Source organism: Geotrypetes seraphini, chromosome 3 (genome assembly GCF_902459505.1).
Source record: "Geotrypetes seraphini chromosome 3, aGeoSer1.1, whole genome shotgun sequence".
Taxonomy (NCBI): Eukaryota; Metazoa; Chordata; class Amphibia; order Gymnophiona; family Dermophiidae; genus Geotrypetes; species Geotrypetes seraphini.
This window is the reverse complement of record NC_047086.1, coordinates 2,999,945-3,025,766: the sequence shown is the minus strand read 5'-3', so window position 1 is coordinate 3,025,766 and position 25,822 is coordinate 2,999,945.

Here is a 25,822-nt window from a genome sequence, read left to right as displayed (position 1 = left end):
TCTGCCTTAATAAAAATGATATTACCAAAAAAAAATAAAAAGTAGTGGAGAGGAATGAGGAGATGTGAATTGATTGTTTACTCTTTTGAAAAGTACAGTGAGTATGAGAAACTCTATGGTGTTACACTGCACTTTAAAACAAATAGGAGAAATATTTTTCACTGAACAAATAATTCTGCTCTGGAACTCGTTGTCAAAGGTTTGGGGAAAATAAGTTAATGTATCTGGGTTTAAAAAAGATTTGGACAAATTCCTGGAGGAAAAATCTATAAATCATTATTACGGTAGACTCAGGGAATGCCTCTTCTTAGCCCTAGGGTAGGTAGGGTGGAATCTTGGTACTTTTTGGGACTCTGCCAGATTCTTGGACTGGCATTTCTTATGTTCTATAATCTCTGTACTCCCATTCCCCGCAAAAGATCACAGCAGCCATTTTAGAAGGCAGCCGTGTGGAGGCAGGAATGAGAGTGCTGCGCTCCTGCCACGAAGACCCCCACTGGACCACCTGGTACCTCAGTAGGCCCAGGGGTGGGGATCGTGTGGATGGGAGGGAGATTAATGTACCGGGGCCTGGAGAGGGGAGAGAACCTTGGCTATAGGTTGGAAGGAGGGGGACGGACAAGGACAGGTACAGGGGAGAGAGGGAGGGAAAAGAGGTGCAGAAACCTGTGAGAGGTTGGAGGGAAGAAAGAGGGGAGAGAAACTAGACCTTGGGGAGGGAAGAGAGAGACACACATGGAATATCTCAAACTCCCTTCTCTACCCATTGCAACTCTTTGTAAATCTTGGGTCAAATTTTTAGGATAAATTGGCTCTTTGCTTTAAAAAGATTGCTAACCCCTGCTCTGGACTGACTCCATCCTTTTTATATCTTTTTGAAGGTGTGGCCTCCAGAATTGTACACAATATTCTAAATGAGGTCTCACCAGAGTCTTATACAGGGGCATCAATACCTCCTTTTTCCTACTAGCCATACCGCTACCTAGCATCCTTCTAGCTTTCATCATCACCTTTTCAACCTGTTTGGCCACCTTAAGATCATCACATATAATCACACCCAAGTCCCGCTCTTCTGTTGTGCATATAAGTTCTTCACCCCCTAAACTGTATCATTCCCTCGGGTTTTTGCAGCCCAAATTCTTGACCTTGCAGCACTTAGCATTAAATTTTAGCTGCCAAATTTCAGACCATTTTTCAAGCTTTGCAAGGACCTTCCCATGTAGCTCTGCTCTGGAGCAGGGGCCCAGAATCTTCCTTCTGTAGATCCAAGCTAGATAGATTGTGCCATCCTGTTACATTAGTGACCCTTCTCTGAATCACTACTAGCTTCTCAATGTCCTGGTAAAGGTCCTGTCTCCAGAACTGGACCCAGTAATCACTTGCAGCACAGAAAGCTTTTTGGGAGCTTGGTGAGGGCGTGAAACCTTTTGTAAAGACTTTAGCTTTTTCTGAAATACTGCCTGCATATGGAAAGAACATAAGAACATAAGAACTGCCATCTCCGGATCAGACCCATGGTCCATCGAGTCCGGCGATCCGCACACGCGGAGGCCCAGTCAGGTATACACCTGATGTAGTTTTAGTCACCCATATCCCTCTATGCCTCTCGCAAGGAGATGTGCATCTAATTTGCCTTTGAATCCCAGCACAGTGGATTCTTTAATAACCTCCTTTGGGAGAGCATTCCAGGCGTCCACCACTCGCTGCGTAAAGCAGAACTTCCTGACATTTGTCCTGGACTTGTCCCCCCTTAGCTTCAAACCATGTCCTCTTGTCCGTGTCGCATTGGACAATGTAAATAATTTATTTTCCTGCTCTATTTTATCAATGCCTTTCAGCATTTTGAACGTCTCGATCATGTCCCCTCGCAGCCTCCTCTTCTCAAGGGAGAACAGTCCCAGTTTCTTGAGTCGTTCCTCATATTCCAAGTTCTCCATACCTCTTATTAGCTTCGTTGCTCGTCTCTGCATCCTCTCCAGCAGTTTTATATCCTTCTTTAGGTTGGGAGACCAATGTTGGACACAGTATTCCAAGTGTGGTCTGACCATTGCTCTATAAAGCGGCATTATGACTTTCTCCGATCTACTCGTGATTCCTTTCTTTATCATGCCTAACATTCTGTTTGCTTTCTTTGCCGCTGCCGCGCATTGTGCCGATGGCTTCAGGGTCCTATCTATCAGTACACCCAGGTCCTTTTCTTGTTCGCTCTTACCCAGAGTTGCGCCTGACATTCTATACTCGTGTTCCTTATTCTTACTACCTAAATGCATTACTTTGCATTTCTCCACGTTGAACTTCATCTGCCATTGCTCTGCCCATTTCTCTAACTGATACAAGTCGCTCTGGAGTTCCTCGCTATCCTCCTGCGATCTGATTGCCCGGCATAGCTTTGTGTCGTCTGCAAACTTAATGATCTCACTGGATATTCCTTCTTCCAGGTCATTGATGTAAATATTAAATAGGATCGGCCCAAGAACCGAGCCCTGGGGCATACCACTAGTCACTTTCTCCCAGTCTGAGAACTTCCCATTTATGCCCACTCTCTGCTTTCTGTTTTCCAGCCATTTGCCTATCCACCTGTGTATATCTCCCTCTATTCCATGGCTTTGTAGTTTCCTGAGAAGTCTTTCATGTGGAACTTTGTCGAACGCCTTCTGGAAGTCCAAATATATTATGTCCACCGGCATTCCACTATCAATTTGCTTGTTCACGGTCTCAAAAAATTGAAGTAAATTCGTTAAACATGATTTCCCTTTCCTGAACCCATGTTGACTGGGTTTCATCAAGTCGTGTGTATCTAGGTGCCGGACTATGCTATCCTTGATCAGTGCTTCAACCATCTTTCCAGGGACAGACGTAAGGCTCACAGGTCTGTAGTTGCCCGGTTCCCCTCTCGATCCTTTTTTGAAAATTGGCGTGACGTTCGCTATCTTCCAGTCTTCTGGTATCTGTCCAGTTCTGATTGTCAGATTGGCAAGTTTTTGCAATAGCTCTCCGATTTCAACCTTCAATTCCTTTAAAACTCTCGGGTGAATTCCATCCGGTCCAGGGGATTTGTCACTTTTAAGTTTGTTGATCTGGTAGTATATCTGGTCCAACTCCACTTCAACTGTGGTGAGGCTGTCTTCTATTACTCCACTAAACACTTTCACTTTCAGGGAGAGCAAAGAGTGAAAAACACAGAGGACTTTAATAGATGGCTCAAAGCCTGGAGTCATCAAGAAGGCTTCAGGTTCATAGGAGGATGGGGAAATACATGGAAGGACAAGAAGCTATATTGCTCTGATGGGCTACATATTACTACAGCAGGAAAAAGAAACCTTGCAGAGAAATTTAGACAATATTTTTCTAGGCATTTAAACTAGAAGGTGGGGGTGGTGTATGTACGAAGGACAATTATAGAGACCACCCCCGGCAAAAGAAAAGTCGTGATAGTAGTAAAGACTGCAACATAAGCAATATCAGCAACTCATTTCTTAGTATTGCAACGGAAAGTGAAACGAAACAAAAATCCATACGAAAAAGGAGATTATCGCTGAAAAATAGCTGGAAAGCGATGATCACAAATGCTCACAGTCTAAGCAACAAAGTTCATGATCTGCAAGCCCTGATGTTAGAGGCAGATCTAGATAGTGTCGCTTTCACAGAGACATGGTTCAGTGAATCACATGGATGGGATGCAAACATACCGGGATATAATCTTTTTAGGAAGGACAGAAATGGTCAAAAAGGTGGAGGAGTAGCTCTCTATGTAAAGATCAATATCCAAGCGCCGAAATGCAAGGGACCTGGGGAGAGGAAGAAGCGATATGGATTGCTCTGAAAAGAGAAGATGGAACTTCTATCTACGTGGGTGTAGTCTACAGACCTCCGACTCAATCACATCAAATTGATAAGGATCTGATTGTGGATATCCAAAAGTTGGAAGGAAAGAGGAAGTTCTGCTGTTGGGAGATTTCAACCTGCCGGATGCGGACTGGAATGTTCCGTCTGCAAAATCGGAAAGAAATAGGGAGATAGTGGATGCCTTTCAAGAGACTCTGCTCAGACAAATGGTGACGGAACCCACAAGGGAAAAAGCGATATTGGATCTGGTCCTCACAAATGGAGAGAGTATCTCTAATGTTCGAGTGGGTGCTCATCTGTGAAGTAGCGATCATCAAACGGTTTGGTTTGAAATAACGGCTAAAGTGGAGAGCGGCCGCACGATACTAAAGTCCTAGATTTCAAACGTACGGACTTTAATGCAATGGGAAAGTACCTGAAGAAAGAGCTGTTAGGATGGGAGGACATAAGAGAAGTGGAAAGACAGTGGTCTAAGCTGAAAGGAGCGATAAAAATGGCTATGGACCTTTATGTGAAGAAAATCAATAAAAACAAGAGAAAAAGGAAGCCGATATGGTTCTCCAACCTAATGGTTGAGAAAATAAAGGCGAAAGAGTTGGCGTTCATGAAATATAAAAAAACCCAAGAAGGGGAGAGCAGAAAGGACTACAGGGTGAAACTGAAAGAAGCCAAGAGAGAGATACGTCTGGCGAAAGCACAGGCGGAAGAACAAATGGCTAAAAATGTAAAAAAGGGAGATAAAAATTTTTTCTGATATATTAGTGAAAGGAGGAAGATAAAAAATGGAATTGCTAGGCTAAAAGATGCTGGGAACCAATATGTGGAGAGTGAAGAGGAGAAAGCAAATGTGCTAAACAAATACTTCTGTTCTGTGTTCACAGAAGAAAATCCTGGAGAAGGACCGAGATTGTCTGGGAAAGTTACACGAGAAAATGGAGTACATTCTGCGCAGTTCATGGAGGAGGGTGTTTATGAGCAACTTGAAAAACTGAAGGTGGACAAAGTGATGGGACCAGACGGGATCCATCCCAGGATACTAAGGGAGCTCAGAGAGGTTCTGGCGACTCCTATTAAAGACTTGTTCAACAAATCTCTGGAGATGGGAGTGATTCCTGGGGATTGGAGGAGAGCGGACGTGGTCCCTATTCACAAAAGTGGTTACAGAGATGAAGCAGGAAACTACAGGCCGGTGAGCCTCACTTCAGTTGTTGGAAAAATAATGGAAGTTTTGCTGAAAGAAAGGATAGTGTACTTCCTTGAATCTAATGGGTTACAGGATCCGAGGCAACATGGCTTTACAAAAGGTAAATCGTGCCAAACGAACCTGATTGAATTTTTTGATTGGGTGACCAGAGAGCTGGATCGAGGACATATGCTAGATGTAATTTACTTGGATTTCAGCAAAGCCTTTGATACAGTTCCTCATAGGAGGCTGTTGAACAAACTTGAAGGGCTGAAGTTAGGACCCAAAGTGGTGAACTGGGTCAGAAACTGGCTGTCGGACAGACGCCAGAGGGTGGTGGTTAATGGAAGTCGCTCGAAGGAAGGAAAGGTGACTAGTGGAGTCCCTCAGGGTTCGGTGCTGGGGCCAATCCTGTTCAATATGTATGTAAGTGACATTGCTGAAGGGTTAGAAGGAAAAGTGTGCCTTTTTGCAGATGATACCAAGATTTGTAACAGAGTAGACACCAAAGAGGGAGTGGAAAATATGAAAAAGGATCTGCAAAAGTTAGAGGAATGGTCTAATGCCTGGCAACTAAAATTCAATGCAAAGAAATGCAGAGTAATGCATTTGGGGATTAATAATAGGAAGGAACCGTATATGCTGGGAGGAGAGAAGCTGATATGCACGGACGGGGAGAGGGACCTTGGGGTTATAGTGTCCGAAGATCTAAAAGCGAAAAAACAGTGTGACAAGGCGGTGGCTGCTGCCAGGATGCTGGGCTGTATAAAGAGAGGCGTAATCAGTAGAAGGAAGAAGGTGTTGATGCCCCTGTACAGGTCATTGGTAAGGCCCCACTTGGAGTATTGTGTTCAGTTTTGGAGACCGTATCTGGCGAAAGACGTAAGAAGACTTGAGGCGGTCCAGAGGAGGGCAACGAAAATGATAAGAGGCTTGCGCCAGAAGACGTATGAGGAGAGACTGGAAGCCCTGAATATGTATACCCTAGAGGAAAGGAGAGACAGGGGAGATATGATTCAGACGTTCAAATACTTGAAGGGTATTAACGTAGAACAAAATCTTTTCCAGAGAAAGGAAAATGGTAAAACCAGAGGACATAATTTGAGGTTGAGGGGTGGTAGATTCAGGGGCAATGTTAGGAAATTCTACTTTACGGAGAGGGTGGTGGATGCCTGGAATGCGCTCCCGAGAGAGGTGGTGGAGAGTAAAACTGTGACTGAGTTCAAAGAAGCGTGGGATGAACACAGAAGATTTAGAATCAGAAAATAATATTAAAGATTGAACTAGGCCAGTTACTGGGCAGACTTGCACGGTCTGTGTCTGTGCATGGCCGTTTGGAGGAGGATGGGCAGGGGAGGGCTTCAATGGCTGGGAGGGTGTAGATGGGCTGGAGTAAGTCTTAACAGAGATTTCGGCAGTTGGAACCCAAGCACAGTACCGGGTAAAGCTTTGGATTCTCGCCCAGAAATAGCTAAGAAGGAAAAAAAAAAAAAAATTAAATTAAATCAGGTTGGGCAGACTGGATGGACCATTTGGGTCTTTATCTGCCGTCATCTACTATGTTACTATGTATTGACCTATAGAGGGGCAACATTAATATGTATTTTCTCTTGGTGATGCATCCAAGAAACATGCTGTCAGCTTTCCCAGGTGCATCGATATATTATCTGGCTATTATTAGTTCAGTTGTGGTGATTACTCCTTGATCTCTTTCCTGAAAAGTAGGTTATCAGTTTCTCTGCCCTTGAAGAATGATTTTGCCTTTGACCTCTTTCTAGCCCTGAGATCAAACTTCTGGAATTTGCCTGTGGTACAGTGAGGAACTGGAGTACGGGACAGTGGGTAAGAAACATCTGTGGCTTATCAGGAGCTGGAGAACAGATTAGGACAAGACCATTAAACCAGGTCATGACCTTAAATGAAGTGGATGATACAAGGAAGGGCCAGTGACTGGCAGAGTATAAAGGAAAGAGAATTAAGAAGAAGGACCTTAGCAGTCTGTTGCAGGGGTCATAGGTTAAAGAGTGGAAGCCATGCCAGTGCTAGGCACAGAAAATCTACTTTTTTCTTGAAAGACCTGGCGACAAGCCCTGTGTCTTGCTGCTGCTTTTTTGGACAACTGCCCACGTTAGACAATTAATTTTCTATTTTTGTCACTAGAGTACTGACGACTTTATCTGGCCTCTGTTAATGAGGTGTTGCTGCCAGATGCAGACGCTGACTTAATCCAAAATAGTGGTCTGAAATTAGATTTAACACTGAAAATTAAGAGAGGCAATTAGTTCTTTCCTGGTTTCATGTTCTTGCAGCTTCCTTCTCTTCCTGCTTTCTCCTTCCATTTGCCAGTTCGCCATCAAGGAAAGATCCCAAAACTGTGATGTGTTGGCTGAGTGCTAAGATGCAAATTATCCAAATTTAGCAAGTGCTCTGAGCACTTTTCAAAGCCCTGCTTTGCTGAAGGGGTGTATGGTTCAGCTCATGTGTGTTTGTGTTATTGGGGTTTATGCAGAAAGCAACCGCAGGCAGAAGTGCACAGTGAAAAAGTGCTTGATGTCCGTGCCAGAGGGTGAACAATGTAGAAAAGTGTTCAGTGCCTGAATAAAGTCCCATTGTAGACATCATTACCCAGCCCAAAAAAATGCCTGCAAAATAAGTTTATCAAATAACCTGAAGCAATGCAGAGATGTTTCAGTGAAAGCACAACTGAACCAACATTGAGATCTTAGGCTTAACAGGTGGTTTAGTGTGGTAAAGTCCTTTCACAAATCTGGAGACCAAGGAATGAACAGAGAGAGGTTTATTGTCAGACAGAGTGTGAAACACACTGATAGTGAATAGCACTGAGATGCATTCAAACCAAATTGGTTTTAGACCAGAGCTAGAGTTATGAACAAGTTAGTCCAGAATGGATGGGAGTGGACATGAGACAGGGTCTCTAGAATGAAGTACACACCAGGCAGAGAATCTAGTCCATTTGAAACAATAAAATCACTGAGTGGAATTACTTGGATGATAATGAGCGAGACTTGCGATGGAGGAGAAATGCATCATTCTGTGTCAGTATCGTTGGGAATGGCTGTAAGTGAAGCAGGCCTTGGTTGAGAGCTCTAGCAGGAGACAGAACCAAAGTCAACGTGGCCAGCATCGTGCTATGAGGATCATGGTGGAGTTTGAACAAAGTTTTCCTGGTGAGAGGTATTAGAGGGAATGTATTGAGGCCCTCAGTAGATAAAGACAGCATCTGAGTGTAGGTGACAGGATAACTTCCTGGAGGAAAAGTCCATAGTCAGTTATTGGGAAAAACTTGGGGAAGCCACTACTTGTCCTGGATCGGTAGCATGGAATATTCCTACTCTTTGGGTTTTTGCCAGGTACTTGTGACCTGGATTGGCCACTGTGAGAACGGCTACTGGGCTTGATGGACTATTGGTCTGACTCAGTAAGGGTATTTTTATGAAATTCATCTCTGTGTCTGAAGTGGTGAGAAAAGTTCTGCATAGGCCCCTTTACCTGGCAGTGTCTGCCCAAACTACCATAAAGGAAAAAATCCCTTTTTTGGCAGATTTACCCACCTCAGTGCATCCTAGGATTCACTGCATGGGGTCAGGTACCACAATTTTCCAAGATGTCAGCCCTGGTGCAGGAATAAAAGCATCATTCCTGATTCCTGAAAGTACACTGAGGGGAAGGCTTGGAGTGGGGTTGGGGGTGCGAGAGGTGTTAAGGGTGGGGGAAAGGAGGGGCTTTAAGTCTGGAGGATTATATTACGGGAGCTAGAAGAGCTATAAATCAGGGGGAAGGGGAGGGGGGTTGGGTCAGGGATTTTGTAGACAGAAAGGGGGGCATTTTGCAATGAGCTGTAGATTATTTCCGCTTTTTAAATTTTTTTTACTGTGTTTCATTTACTATAAACCACAGTAAGAAAACACAAAATAACAATTATATATACACTTCTCCCTCTGTATTTGCGGTTTCAGCAATCGTGGTTTCAATTATTCCTGCCCCCACATTACGTCAGCTTCCATAGAGAAATCACTGATTCCCACCACTTTCTTCACTGTGTTTTGCCTCTCCTTCAGGTCTCCCACCATGTTATTCGCGGTTTCACCATATTCACAATGGTTTTTAATAGAAAACAGCGAATAACATATGAAAAAGTTATTTGCGGGCCTGTTAATCCCCCATCACAACGAATAAGGAGAGAGAAGTGTACAACTTCAGTATCCATCATCACACATGTTCCTTTGTGGTGAACTAATATTTAGCATAACACAACATTTGGCTGTTTATAGCCCACTTAAATGCCTGATTTCCCCAACCTCTCCCTCCCGTTCCTAATAATAATAATAATAGTTTATATACCGTAGGACTGTGAAGTTCTATGTGGTTTACAATGATTAAAAATGCTACAAATTAAGTGGAACTAACAAGGTTAAAAGCTAGTGACTAACAGCTCTAGAGATCAGTTATTGTGGAATCAGATTGTACAGGCCAGTTGCCTAAATACTTCAGGAACAGATATGTTTTTAGGTGTTTCCTAAATTCCCCATAAGTAGTAGGCGTAAGCAATTGTTCCAGATCTTTACCCCATAATGCTGCCTGATGTGAGAAAAGATGCTGATGATGTCTTTTAAATTTACATCCTCTAACCGGTGGAGAAACAAAATTCAAGTGTGAGCTTCTCTTATGTCTGTTGGTTGAGAAACCTAGAAGCATGATGGCAGATGAAGGACAAATGGCCCATTCAGTCTGCCCATCCACAGTAACAATTATCTCTTTCTCTTTCCGAGAGATCCTATGTAGGTATTTAAACGTCTCTATCCTATCTCTCCTCTCCCGTCTTTCCTCCAAAGTCTACAGATTGAGATCTTTAGGTCTGTCCCCATACGCCTTATGATGAAGACCACATACCATTTTAGTAGCCTTCCTCTGGACCGACTCCATCCTTTTCATATCTTTTTGAAGGTTTGGCCTCCAGAATTGTACACAATATTCTAAATGAGGTCTCACCAGAGTCTTATACAGAGGCATCAATACCTCCTTTTTCCTACTGGCCATACCTCTCCCTATGCAACTTAGCATCCTTCTAGCTTTTGTCACCTTTTCAACCTGTTTGGCCACCTTAAGATCATCATATACAAATACAGTCACACGTAAATCCTGTACCATTCCTTCGGGATTTTGCAGCCCAAATGCATGAGCTTGCATTTCTTAGCATTAAATTTTAACTGCCAAATTTCAGACCATTCTTCAAGCTTTCTTTATGTCATTCACACCATCCGGGGTGTCTACTCTTTTGCAGATTTTGGTATCATCCACAAAGAGACAAATCTTACCCGACAGCCCTGCAGCAATATCGCTTATAAAAATGTTAAAAAGAACAGACCCTTGAGGCACACCACTGGGAACATCCCTTTGCTCAGAGCAATCTCCATTAACCATTACCTCTGTTGTCTGAGCAGCACAAAATCTGTTTTACTCTTTGGGATTTGCCGGGTACTTATGGCCAGGTTTGGCCTCTGTTAGAAATAGGATGCTGGTCTGTCCCAGTATGGCAACTCTTATGTTCTTACAAGGTACCTAACACGAGTGGGGAAGAGCTGCCATGTGTGCATGGAAAAGCATGGGTGGAGGGGATAGTAGATAAGGAGAAGGAAATAATCATGGCCTGTTTTGGGCCAGTGCCTCAAAATACTTGAAATTATGCTGATTTCTTCAAGCTATGAGAAGAAAAATATTTTCCCTGGCCACATGCTGAAGGGAAAGCTTGGTCCTGCTGTCCCGCTCACTATCAGCCACACCTCGGCATCTTCTGAAGACACCATGTGAGGTGCTTTTTCTAGTTAAGTGGTTCCAGCTGTTTCCACAGGATCAGTCAGATGGATTTCTGCTCCTGTTTTTCTTGGCTGCAGGGTTTCCCTGGAGCCTCCATGGATGACAGGATTTGCTCTGAGGCTGAATCTCTGGGCAGGGTTTCTAATTCCTTACAATTCACCTCAGACGAGTTCTGCTCTTAATTTCCTTGGAAAAGCCACTAGGGATTTCCCTGCTCCCGACTCACTGCTTAATGAATTTGTTCTGCTTGGCTCCAGCTGTAATCTTTCACCGAGCAAAGGCTCTGGTTTGAGGAGAAGGATGATCAGATCGCCTCAGTCTAATCTAGAAGTGAATGAAATTTTCCTTTTCTTGAGGTAGACTCTTGATTTTGCACTATATATAGAACATTTTTGCAGATTGGACAACATTGGGAGGAATTTCTGAAAACTTCAGTCACCCTCCAGACAAGCTAAAGGATTTTATTTTTAATCCAAAGATTTGTGGTGTAATTCCTGCCATCAGTTTCAGTCATCATACATGTAACCCTGGTCTCTCAGCTAGCTCTTCGGGTTAGGTGACCATGACCAGGATCTACAAAACAGAATCTTTAGTTGGAGCTGGGCACAGGCTGGAGCCAGATTAACTTCAACAGCCTTCCCTGAGTCCAATCAGGTCACTTCATTTAAACTTTACTTGATGATCTGAGTTGCAGTTTCAAACATTCAAAATGCAATTTACCCTGTTCACAATCTCTTGACACTATTGCTCCTATTCAGGGCGCCCCCTTCTTCCCTCAGCCTGAGCCCACGCTATCTTCACGCCACAGGGCTGTGCTATAGGCAGGGTCAGCCAGGCTCTCTTTTGACATTGCCCCTGCCCCCCCCAGCTCCTCATCCCGGGACCCTTTTGGAGACAGGACTTCTTCCCTTCCTCTCAGCTCAGGCTCCACCTACTTCATTCAGAATACACACACACTCGGTAGCTCCCGGAAGAATCGTCTGTCTCTGGGAGTGGTGGGAGGTGGCCAGGGTGGTTGTGCCCTCCTCTCCTCGCTCCTTCCATACTCCCCTGCGCACTCCTCTCTGACCCCCCACTCCTTCCGCCCCATGCCTTCTTCACCCCCATTTCTTCCATGCCCCCCACATCCTCCTCTCCACCCCCTGCTCTACTCACACTGTCCCTTCCCACCCCATGCCTCTAAATCTTCGCCAGCACAAGCAGCTTCTCTGCTTGCTCTTCACACTGGCTTTTCCTCTGATGCCACTTCCTGGCCCTGTGACCTGGATGTAATTTCTGAGGGAGGCAGGCCTGCGCGAGCAACAGGCAGATGCTCATGATGATGAAGATTTTAAAGAGATACGAGGGTGGGGAAGGGAGGGCACAAGCATGGCTTTGGAGGGCAGAGTGGTGCCAGTGCCCACACTGAGAAGGAAACCCCCTCCCTCACCCTTCTACGCCACTGTCTGGGAGGCTTCATACAGACAGGGTTACTAGATGTCTGGGAAAACCCGAACATGCCCAGACAGACTTTCAAAATCTGTCCATTTGTCTGGATTCTGGATGGCCCCAAGCTCGGGACTGTGATGGGATGAAGTCACACGTTGCATTCACACATGCTTGGAGGCCTTCCAGATGCAGCCCAGACTCGGGGAAGGAGGGAGGAGGGGGGCATGCATCCTCTGTGCATTTGTGGTAACCCTACATACAGATATCATCAGGGGCGCTGGCTCATTCCTTCCACATCACCCATGCTAGATCCCTGCTGAGAACTTTCTATATCTTTTACCAGATTCTTGAGAAAACTATGAGAATTTCACCCGACGCAGTTCATTTAACACAAAGACAGTTCCTGTCAGCGTTTGCCTGACTGCTACCTTTTCCTCTTTACAACAAGGCAGGGAAGAAGCATTAGGACCATTAGATCTGTCTCTCCTCTGTACAGTAACTTTGCTCAGTCATTCCCTAAGCATCTCACTGCTCATATATCAGCATCATATTCGTGGCTTTTTAGCTGCTTGGAAAGATGGACATTTTAATTAGTAGTAATTAGAGACGGTAGGATGAAGATGGGAGGGCTACAATGCTAAACAGTTCAGTTGTGGGCTTGTAAATTGTTTTCATCTTACATTCAGAGTATTTTAATGGGATATTTGATATTTTGTGAAAGGGAGCAAATGTGAAATAAACAAAGAGGCCTACACCCAGCATCCAGCTATGTAGCCCGGCCTAGACTAAATATCTGATCAACTGAGGTCCGGGAAAACCTGGACATGTCCCCTTTGTAGAGGTCTGTCCAGGTTCCTGGATGGACATTCCAGTTTGTCCGTGAGAGCAGAAAGGACTACAGGGTGAAACTGAAAGAAGCTAAGAGAGAGATACGTTTGGCGAAGGCACAGGCGGAAGAACAAATGGCTAAAAATGTAAAAAAGGGAGATAAAAATTTTTTCAGATATATTAGTGAAAGGAGGAAGATAAAAAATGGAATTGCTAGGCTAAAAGATGCTGGGAACAAATATGTGGAGAGTGATGAGGAGAAAGCAAATGTGCTAAACAAATACTTCTGTTCTGTGTTCACAGAAGAAAATCCTGGAGAAGGACCGAGATTGTCCGGCAAAGTTACACGAGAAAATGGAGTAGATTCTACGCCGTTCACGGAGGAGGGTGTTTATGAGCAACTTGAAAAACTGAAGGTGGACAAAGCGATGGGACCAGACGGGATCCATCCCAGGATACTAAGGGAACTCAGAGAGGTTCTGGCGAGTCCTATTAAAGACTTGTTCAACAAATCTCTGGAGACGGGAGTGATTCCTGGGGATTGGAGGAGAGCGGATGTGGTCCCTATTCATAAAAGTGGTCACAGGGATGAAGCAGGAAACTACCGGCCGGTGAGCCTCACTTCAGTTGTTGGAAAAATAATGGAAGTGTTGCTGAAAGAAAGGATAGTGTATTTCCTTGAATCTAATGGGTTAAAGGATCCGAGGCAACATGGCTTTACAAAAGGTAAATCGTGCCAAACGAACCTGATTGAATTTTTTGATTGGGTGACCAGAGAGCTGGATCGAGGACATATGCTAGATGTAATTTACTTGGATTTCAGCAAAGCCTTTGATACAGTTCCTCATAGGAGGCTGTTGAACAAACTTGAAGGGCTGAAGTTAGGACCCAAAGTGGTGAACTGGGTCAGAAACTGGCTGTCGGACAGACGCCAGAGGGTGGTGGTTAATGGAAGTCACTCGAAGGAAGGAAAGGTGACTAGTGGAATTCCTCAGGGTTCGGTGCTGGGGCCAATCCTGTTCAATATGTTTGTGAGTGACATTGCTGAAGGGTTAGAAGGAAAAGTGTGCCTTTTTGCAGATGATACCAAGATTTGCAACAGAGTAGACACCGAAGAGGGAGTGGAAAATATGAAAAAGGATCTGCAAAAGTTAGAGGAATGGTCTAATGCCTGGCAACTAAAATTCAATGCAAAGAAATGCAGAGTAATGCATTTGGGGATTAATAATAGGAAGGAACCGTATATGCTGGGAGGAGAGAAGCTGATATGCACGGACGGGGAGAGGGACCTTGGGGTTATAGTGTCCGAAGATCTAAATGCGAAAAAACAGTGTGACAAGGCGGTGGCTGCTGCCAGGATGCTGGGCTGTATAAAGAGAGGCGTAGTCAGTAGAAGGAAGAAGGTGTTGATGCCCCTGTACAGGTCATTGGTAAGGCCCCACTTGGAGTATTGTGTTCAGTTTTGGAGACCGTATCTGGCGAAAGACGTAAGAAGATTTGAGGCGGTCCAGAGGAGGGCGATGAAAATGATAGGAGGCTTGCGCCAGAAGACGTATGAGGAGAGACTGGAAGCCCTGAATATGTATATCCTAGAGGAAAGGAGAGACAGGGGAGATATGATTCAGACGTTCAAGTACTTGAAGGATATTAACGCAGAACAAAATCTTTTCCAGAGAAAGGAAAATGGTAAAACCAGAGGACATAATTTGAGGTTGAGCGGTGGTAGATTCAGGGGCAATGTTAGGAAATTCTACTTTACGGAGAGGGTAGTGGATGCCTGAAATGCGCTCCCGAGAGAGGTGGTGGAGAGGAAAACTGTGACTGAGTTCAAAGAAGTGTGGGATGAACACAGAGGATCTAGAATCAGAAAATAATATTAAATACTGAACCAAGGCCAGTACTGGGCAGACTTGAACGGTCTGTGTCTGTATATGGCCATTTGGGGGAGGATGGGCTGGAGAGGGCTTCAATGGCTGGGAGGGTTTAGATGGGATGGAGTCGGTTTTGACAGAGATTTCGGCAGTTGGAACCCAAGCACCGTACCGGATAGAGCGTTGGATCCTTTCCCAGAAATAGCTAAGAAGAAAAAATTTAAATTGAATCAGGTTGGGCAGACTGGATGGACCATTCGGGTCTTTATCTGCCGTCATCTACTATGTTACTATGTTACTGTAGTGGTATTACAATACAGAGTTGTCAATACCGGCATGATTATGCTTTAATCAATCATCCTTCTTATATGCACACATTTATACCAAATCAATCGTCCTACGTATAAACACATAGAGGGGCATAATTGAAAGGGACGTCTAAGTCCATTTACGCCCATCTTGCAAGTCGTCCAAAGTTAAAAAGAACTTAAGACACATTTTCAAAAGATATGTTCAACTTTTTTTCCGTTTCGAAAATCGTCTAATTTTACGTCCTGCCGATCTGATCGTCCAAGCCGCTAAATCGTCCATCTTTATACCACATTTTTGTCCAACTTTCTGTCCAAGTCCAAAACGCCTAGAACAAGCCCTGTTGGACATGGGAGAAGTCTGAAAAGTGATGGACTGCACACCCAGACATGACACCTAAAGAGTGGGGTACCTTACAGGGCACTGCTGTGAACTTCACAAAAAGGGTGCCATGTCTTCTCCTCCCTACAGCTCCCTTATAGGTTATGGTGAGCCCCCCAAACCACCTCCAGAATCCCCTAGACCCACTTATCTACCACCCCAATAGCCCTTATAGCTGCAGGAGCCACTTATATGCCAGTACAAAAGGGTTTTAGGGGTGTATAGGGGAGTGCACATGTTTCAATAGCAATGCAGTGATTACAGGGGCTTATGGGCAGTTCTTATGAAATAGCTAATATTAATTCCAAACTTGACCAGATTCATCAGTGGCTGGAAATAAATAGACTTACTCTAAATATTGATAAAACAAATGTTTTACTATTCCCATGGAAAGATACTTTTACTCTCATTAGCCCAATTACTATTAAAGGTATTCCTCTGAAACTTATTCATAAGATTAGGATTCTTGGAGTAATTTTTGATGAAAAACTAACCTATCATGATCATATTAGCCAAAGGAGCGCACCTAAGGAGCAGGTCCTGCTCCTTTATGCGCTCCTTCATGCAGCTTCTTCCTGCAATACTTTCTGTTCTTCTTATTATTTTAAGCATTACAACATATCACAATTTCACTTTCTCTCCCAAATTCCTACCATTTTCCTACTATTTTATATCCTCTCTTTCTTTACCTCACACTACATTTAAAAATAATTCTTACATTCTACAAACATACACTTCCAAACCAATGGCCTCTATTCCCATCATATGGGGCCATAGACCTTCAAGGAAAAATCTCTCTACCTCACTAAAAGAAACTAAAGCAAGACACTATATTTCTATTACTACCAATCCTGATATTCATTATTCCATTACTCATAATACTTTAACTAAACTTCAAATAGGACTGATAAATGTACGTTCTATAAAAAGTAAACACCATCTAATCCATGACACCATTATTCAACACCACTTACAAATTCTATGTCTTACCGAAATCTGGTTAACGGAAGGAGAGGAGGCATACTTAACCCAAGCATGCCCGCTCAACTACAAGGTAATTTTCCAACCCCGTCAAAATAAAAAAGGAGGCGGCTTAGCAGTCATTTATCACAATTCCATTTCCCTCCATCCAAATTTCTCCAAACAAACTACTTACTCTAACATAGAAATCCTTCAATTCACTATAAAATATTCTCTTTCCTTTAATTTCCTTCTTATCTACCTCCCCCCTCCTATAACAAAAACAATACTTTCTTCTCTCATCTCTACCATATCAGACTTTAATATTGCTTACCCTGATTCCATAATATTAGGAGACTTTAACATCCATTTTAACTCTCCTAATCATCCTAATACATCTGAATTTCTAACACTGATCTCCGACCTATCATTATCTCCCCTCTTCTCAATGCCTACCCATCATGCAGGAAACACTCTAGATATGGTTCTTTGTCCCACACCGAATAAACATCTCCTTCAAAACTTCAAATTCTATACAATGCCATGGTCTGATCACACCCTGATTACTTGGCTCCAAGATTTCCCAGCACTAATCAATCACACAAAACCACAAAATAATTACTATACTCGTAAAACCACTGATATAACTCAATCCTCAATCCAAGCCTCCTTTGATTTAAATATTGAAGACTTTTCTACTCTTTCTATTACAGAACAATTCTCAGTCTGGGAAACCTCCACCAAATCTTTATTAGATTCCCTGGCACCCCAAGTTGAAATACACCATAATTCTAAACAAAAGCATAAAAAACAACAACCTTGGTTCAACCAAAATCTCGCTTTACTCCGTAGACAACTTCGTTCTATTGAAATCAAATGGCGCACATCTCGACTTTCTAATTTGTTCATTACATACAAAGAAAAAGCTTTTCAGTACAAAAAAACTATACAACAAACAAAAAAAGAATATTATTCAAAATTGATCACATCTACCCGTAACTCTTCAAATCTCTTTAATATAGCCCAATCACTTTCTAAATATTCCAAGAAAAAAATCCTACCTCCCTCCATCCAACCTAATGCTGATGATCTTTCACAGTTCTTTGACAATAAAATTAAAAATATTAGATCTAATCTTGGACCTTTACCTCTTGATTCCCCTTCTCAAATCTCCAATGACTCCACTCAACTTTCCTTCAGTACCCTCTCAAATTTCAAAATTCCATCTCTAAAAAATCTTCATCTTATTTTACAATCACTAAACACACCCAACAATTCTATGGAAAGTTTCCCACCCTCTATTCTCAAAAAATTCTTTTCGGTCTTTGGCCCATTCATATCAGCAATGATTTCCAAATCCTTTTCTGATCATACCGTTCCAATAGCATGGAAAACAGCCCTTATTTTTCCCAAACTCAAACAACACAATTTAGATCCGTCATTACCCAAAAATTACCGTCCTATCGCTAATCTACTCACAATCTCTAAATTAACTGAAAAAATCATACATTCCCAACTCTCTGAATTTATCGAAAAAACCCATGCTCTACACCCTTGTCAAACAGGATTTCGCTCATCCCATTCTACAGAACTATCTCTATTAGGTCTAATTTCCTCAATACAATATTTTCATGATCATCAAAAATCCGTGGTTCTTATTTCTTTAGATTTAGCAGCTGCCTTTGACACCATCGATCACTCACTTCTGATCAACAGACTTAAAGAATGCGGTATTTCAGGATCAGCGCTTTTATGGTTTATATCCTTCTTTAATGAACGTTCCAATATAGTACATATAAACAATAACTCTTCCGCACCCACAACTAACTCCTATGGTGTCCCTCAAGGTTCTATTCTATCCCCTCTTCTATTTAATATTTTCTTATCTCCTCTTCTCACACTGGCTCAATCCATCGGTTTTACTATTTTTGCTTACGCCGATGACATACAACTTCTTCACCCAATCAATACTTCAAACACTTCAGACATCAAAGACATTAATAACAAACTAAACACAATATATGACTGGTTGTATACAAACAAGCTTTCCCTCAATCTGGACAAATCTCGAAGTCTGCTACTCCCTATCAAATCCACTGAATTTTTACTGGACGACATTTCTATTAAATCTACACCGATCCAAATGGATACAAAGATAAAACTTCTAGGGGTCATCATTGACAGAGATCTTACCTTTCATGATCACATAAGTTCAGTGGTTAAAATCTGTTTTTATAAATTACGCATCATCCGATCTCTTTCTTCCATTCTTGAAACTAATTCAATCACTATTCTGATACATTCATTAGTAATTTCTCATCTTGATTACTGTAACTCTCTCTTAAATGGCCTCCCCCAAAAAGAAATTCGTCGTCTACAACTAATACAAAATACAGCAATAAAACTTATCCATAAAGTAGGCAGATTCGACCACGTTACCCCTCTTCTAAAAGAAGCACACTGGCTCCCTATTTCTCACCGCATCACCTATAAAATTATCTTACTATCTTTCAAAATAAAGCTCTTTCATTTGCCGTTATTTCTTGACAAACTTCTCATTCCCTACAGCTCTTCACGCGCTCTAAGATCAACTGATCAACAACTTCTATTTATCCCCACTATCAAAGACTTCTACAATACACGTAAAGTAAATTTCGCAGTAACTGCCCCTACTCTCTGGAATTCCCTGCCACAGCAACTCCGTGACGAATCACGACTTGACAAATTTAAAACAGACTTAAAAACGTTTTTATTTCGCGATGCCTTCTCATTCAACTAGAGACATCTTCTCTAATTACCAAAAACAAAAAATCTAATAATAACCGCTTTCTTTAAAGCGCCCCTCTCCATCATGTTTTATCCTCACCCTACTATCTCCAATTTCTTCTCAAATATGTAACTTTACCCTCCCTTTTCCTTTTACCCTCACTATCTAGTTCGTCTTGTGATGTTATATGTAGATACACAATGCCTCTTTTTTTTTTAGTTTTGTATAACTTCTCTTTCTTTTAAACATATTGTTAACCAGCCAGATATTAACTTGATGGTTGGTATATCAAAAGTAATAAAACTTGAAACTTGAAACTTGTTGTAAAATCTACTTTTTATAGTCTCCGCCAAATACGTTCAATGAAAAAATTTCTTTGTCCAAAATCCTTGAATATTTTGATACATTCCCTAGTTATTTCAAAGATTGACTATTGTAATGCCTTATTTAAAGGAATCCACAAAATCAGTATAAATATGAATGGTCTGGATTTCACATTTTAAGTAATGTTTCTTATAATATTGAAAAGGACGCCTCAGCCCCACCACTCCACCGCAGAAAAAACCTTATATCGCGGGAAGCATAGTGTGGTGCTTCATCATTGGCTGCCACTTCTCATGTATTAACAAGCCTAACTTTATTTATTTTGTTCTAATTTAAATATTCATATCAAAATTATTTTAAATATATTGCAATTGGTGCTGATATTTTAGCGTGGTACTTATCTCAGCCAACCCTGGGGAGCCAGACCCGACACGTTTCGCACATGAATTGTGCTTTTTCAAGGGCCTCCCTAAAAAATACATATAAGATGGAGTCATAAACGTACAATTGCATATATTAACCATCTAATCATTACTTCATTCCTTAAAGCTCAACCTTTATTAAAGAAAACTCACCTAGGTCGCCGCCGTCATCCGACTCCAAACATTAAAGAGTATAAGATGGCGCCGGCGTCCCAGGAGCTCAGTTTAAATGCTTCCCTCTCTGAAAAGTTCACGCCCCCCCCAGCAGCTTATTGGACAAACTCAAATGGAGCTCATGACACAGAGCTCCATTCAATCATGTTATTTAACCCTCTAGGTTCCACTGTATCAATCTTAAAGATATATCTCTGTTCTTGTTCATTCAGCTGTCTCACATCCCCTTCCCCCCCGATGCCACTATTCTTATAAATAATCCGCCATTTCAAGTCCTCCACAGAATGATTCAACTTTTCCCAGTGCTCTACTAAGGGAGCCTGGGCTACTCTGTTTAATATACGGGACTTGTGCTCGTTAAGGCGTACCTTAATCTTCCGATTAGTACGACCAATGTACACCAAGCCAGTTCCCAACCCATTTGGTTAATGTGTCGCCCAAACCTAAAGAACTCATCTTGCTCAGCAACCTGCGGTGTGGCACGCTATCAAATGCTTTGCTGAAATCCAGGTAGACGATGTCCGGGGACTCACCAACATCCATCTTCCTCGTCACCCAGTCAAAGAAGCTGATCAGATTGGATTGGCAGGATCTCCCCTTAGTGAATCCATGTTGGCAGGGATCCTGTAGATTGTCCTCATCCATGATCCTATCCAATTGGCGTTTGATTAGGGTTTCCATTAGTTTGCTCACTATTGAAGTGAGACTCACTAGTCTGTAGTTTGCCATCTCTATCCTGGAGCCTTTCTTGTGTAGTGGAATGACGTTAGCCGTCTTCCAGTCCATCGGGACGTTACCTGTACTAAGGGAAAGATTGAAGAGCGCGGATAGCGGTTCCGCCAAGACATCACCCAACTCCCTGAGTACCCTAGGGTGTAGGTTGTCAGGTCCCATTGCCTTGTTGACCTTGATTTTTGAAATTACTAAACGGGTCTACTGATTTAATCCTTGTCTGTGGTTGAGGGCCGATTCCCGGCGCCTCGCGGGTGAAGACTGAACAGAAGTATTCATTTAACAGTTGGGCTTTTTCCGAGTCCGTTTCTACATAGTCTCTGTCTGGTTTTCTGAGTCGTACTATCCCGCCCGAGTTCTTTTTCCTGTCACTGATATACCTGAAGAAAGATTTATCTCCCTTCTGGATGTTCTTTGCTAGAGACTCCTCCATGCGGAATTTGGCCTCCCTAACTGCTGCTTTGACGGCTCTTGACTTGGTCAGATAATCTTCTCTGGAGTCCTGTGTCCCTGATTGTTTGTAAGAGATGAATGCTTTTTTCTTCTCTTTGATGAGGTCCAAGATCTCCGTAGAGAACCACTGTGGCTTGTTGTTCCTACTCCGTTTGCTTACTGATTTAACATAGCGGTTGGTTGCTTCCTGTATGGTGGTTTTCAAAGTTGACCACATTTCCTCCACGCTGTTGGTGTCTGCTTGGATTTGTAGCGCCTGGTGAACGAAGTCTCCCATGTCTTGGAAGTTTGTGTCCTTGAACTTGAGAACCTTGGTCAGTGTGGTAGATTTCGTGAAACCTTTCCTGAGATTGAACTATATCATATTGTGGTCACTGGAGGCCAAAGTTTCACCCACCGAGACCTCTGTGATACTTTCTCCATTGGTAAGTACCAGGTCCAAAATTGCCTGATCCCTTGTTGGCTCAAATACCAGTTGCCTGAGTCCTGCTCCATGCAAAGAGTTTAATAGCTTCCTGCTGCTGCCGGACTTCAGAGGGTGGTGGTGAATGGCACCCCCTCCGAAATGTCGGAGGTGATAAGTGGAGTGCCACAAGGCTCCGTCCTGGGCCCGATCTTGTTCAACATCTATATAAGAGACTTGACGGAAGGGCTCCGAGGTAGAATATCATTATTCGCCGATGATGCCAAACTGAGCAATGTGGTGAGCAAAAGCACAACAGACAAAAAAGCAATGGCAGACGATATGGTGCATGACTTACTTCTGCTGGAGCACTGGTCTAGGTCCTGGCAACTCAGCTTCAATGCCAAAAAATGCAAAGTCATGCACCTGGGAAGCCAAAATCCATGCAAGATTTACACCCTAAATGGCGAGATTCTGACAAGAACTGAAGCAGAAAGAGACTTAGGGGTGATTGTCAGGGAAGACATGAAGTCTGCAAACCAAGTGGAGCAAGCTTCATCCAAAGCAAGGCAAATCATAGGTTGCATACGCAGGAGTTTCATCAGCCGTAAACCTGAAGTCATTATGCCACTGTATAGATCCATGGTGAGACCGCACCTGGAGTACTGTGTGCAATTCTGGAGGCCGTATTACCGCAAGGATGTGCTGAGACTGGAATCGGTCCAGAGAATGGCCACCAGGATGATCTCGGGACTCAAAGAGCTCCCATACGAGGAGCGATTAGGGAAATTGCAGCTCTACTCACTCGAGGAACGTCGAGAGAGGGGAGATATGATCGAGACATTCAAGTATCTCACAGGCTGCATCGAGGTGGAAGAAGACATCTTCTTCTTCAAGGGTCCCGCGGCAACAAGGGGGCATTCGTGGAAAATCAGGGGCGGGAAACTGCACAGTGACACTAGGAAGTTCTTCTTTACTGAAAGGGTAGTTGATCGCTGGAATAGTCTTCCACTTCAGGTTATTGAGGCCAGCAGTTTGCCAGATTTTAAGGCCAGATGGGATAGACATGTGGGATCTATCCACAAAGATAGATAGGGAGGGTCACTGGAGTGGGCAGACTTGATGGGCCATGGCCCTTATCTGCTGTCTATTTCTATATTTCTATGTTTCTATGATTAACAGAAAGAAGATTATAGAAAATAAAAACATCATCTTCCCTTCCAGATTCCATACTCTAGGTGACATACCAAAGCAATGGGAGCATCTAGGGAGGGACAGAGGAGCCTGCGTGCAACACTGAGGTCCCAAAAATGGCATCAGAGTGAGCCACCACAAGCACTCAGTAAAACCAGGTAAAGGTATGAAGAGAGGACCAAGTAGCTGCCCTGAAAATTTCATTTTCAATAGCTCAAGACTTCACCTACAAGGCAGCAACACGTCTAGTTGAGTAGGCCTAATTGAGTGGGCCTGAGCTCAGGGCTTTCAAGAACCCGAACATCTACCCTTTCCACTCCACTCAGTATTTTATAGACCTCTATCATATCACCCCTGAGCCGTCTCTTCTCTAAGCTGAAGAGCCCTAGTCGTCCCATAGGGAAGTCGTCCTATCCCTTTTATCATTTTTATCACCCTTCTCTGTACCTTTTCTAATTCCGCTATATCTTTTTTGAGATACGGCAACCAGAACCCCATCAATTCGGCTTCAGACCCAACTTCAGCACCGAATCCCTATTGGCCTCACTAATCTCCAAGGTGCAACCACTCCATTCCCGCAATAAATTTGCTATTCTTTTACAATTCGACCTCTCCGCAGCTTTCGACGTCGTCCATCATGATATCCTAATCTTCCAACTCTCCAAAATAGGCATAAACTCCACAGTCCTAGATTGGTTCTCGAAATTCCTACGTTTCCGCTCCTTCACCGTTAAACGGCACCTCATCCTCCCCCTGGAAGCCGATATGTGGAGTCCCGCAAGGCTCACCCCTCTCTCCTATCCTTTTCAACATCTACATGTCCTCTCTGAAACTCCTCCACCTATCCCCCCTAGAAACTTTCTACACCTATGCTGACGACATCCTCATCCTCCTCGAAACAGACTCAAACCTCACTAACCTCGCTGAGAACATATCCGCATGTATAATGAACCTCCAATCCTGGGCCCAATCTGTACAAATGAAACTGAATGAGTCCAAAACAAAATTACTTTGGTTCGGCCCAATATTAGATCATTTACCCACCTCCATCCCTTTATCCTCCGGCCCCACTCTTCAGCTCGAGTTTTCAAGCAAAGTCCTGGGCATCATCATAGACTCCTCTCTCTCCTTCAATGACCACCTCAACTCCTTGGTAAAAAAATGCTTCTTTAGCCTTCTTAAGCTGAGGAAAATGAGATCCTGCTTTCATCATTCTCACTTCGCCGTCCTTGTTCAATCCACCATCCTCTCTAGACTGGATTATTGCAACTCCATCTTTATAAGCCTAAGAAAAACCTCCATAGACTTCAGCTAATTCGGAACGCCGCGGCTAAACTTATTTTCGCAAAAGGCAAGTTCGATCACGTCTTTCCACTCCTGTCCAAGCTCCACTGGCTTCCAGTATACTCCAGAGTCCTCTTTAAATGTGCCTGCTTAGCCTTCAAGATTCTACACGGCATCCTTCTTCCCATTATTCCACTCCTTTGGAACTCCTCTAACCCTAACTCCACCAGATCTTCCCAAAAACTGAAACTATCATTCCGTTCTACAAAAGGTATATCCTGCGTAGGAAAACTAGGAACATCCCTCCCCTTTAGAACCACAGAACTCTGGAACAACCTCACATCCCCGCTCAGAAATTCAAACTCCCTCCAATTCTTCCGCAAACACCTGAAAACTTGGCTCTTTTCAAAAATCTAACACCTCCTGCTCTCTGGGACCCTTGTCCCTCTCTCTCTTCTTGTTCCTTTCCTATAACCCTTCATTGGAGTTCCTTTCTTCCTAACTCTGTAAACCGTGCCGAGCTCTACGCTTGTGGAGATGGCACAGTATACAAACCTAAGGTTTAGTTTAGTTTAGTTTAGATGAGGCCGTTCCATAGAGTGACATAAGGGCATTATAACATTCTCATCTTTGTTTTCCATTCCTTTCCTGATAATTCCTAACATACTTTAATACTTTATGATAAGTTACTAAGACAACATGATGTTGAAGTTTTACCATTATCCATCGTCCAGTTCTGGAGCTGCCGGCAACTGTGTGCACACACTTCACAAGCAGAACATCATTTTAAAAAATGCAGCCCTGCTGTCATGGGGGCCCAAAACCAGGACCCCTGACACCCCCTCCCCAACCACTCCTACTTCCCCAAAACCAAATCCAGGTGATCTAGTGGGCTGGAGGATAGAGGACCCCATACCTTTTGTCAAAAATCAGGCAGGAGGGATCCCACTCCCTCCTGCCTTGAAGGTCCGCATTGCTGGTGAAAGAAAAATCACTCCCACCATGGTATTTTTTACTGTGCTGAGGGAGCTTTGTGTATCTGGCCCTAATCACTTACTATGCCACTGCACTCATTATACGGTATATTCATGGTTAAATTGTTTTTCTTGAATATTTCTGGGCTCCCAATAGACCATGGAAGTCCTCTTTAGGTTCCCACTGCTAGAGTTGCCATCGACGCCCACTCATTCCAGCCTATCCTAAGTATCCTATCAAAGCCCTCCCCAGCTCAGCCTAAATCAAATCATCATATATGGGATACAGACAGCGCAGTACAGGCCCAGTACCAGACTTAGATTGTATTACACCATTCCTTTTCTAATTAAAGATCCTCTGTGTGTATCTCACACTTTTTTAAAATTCCATCACCATTTTCATCTCCACCACCTCCCTCGGGCATCTACCACCCTCAACCTCAATCCGTGCCCT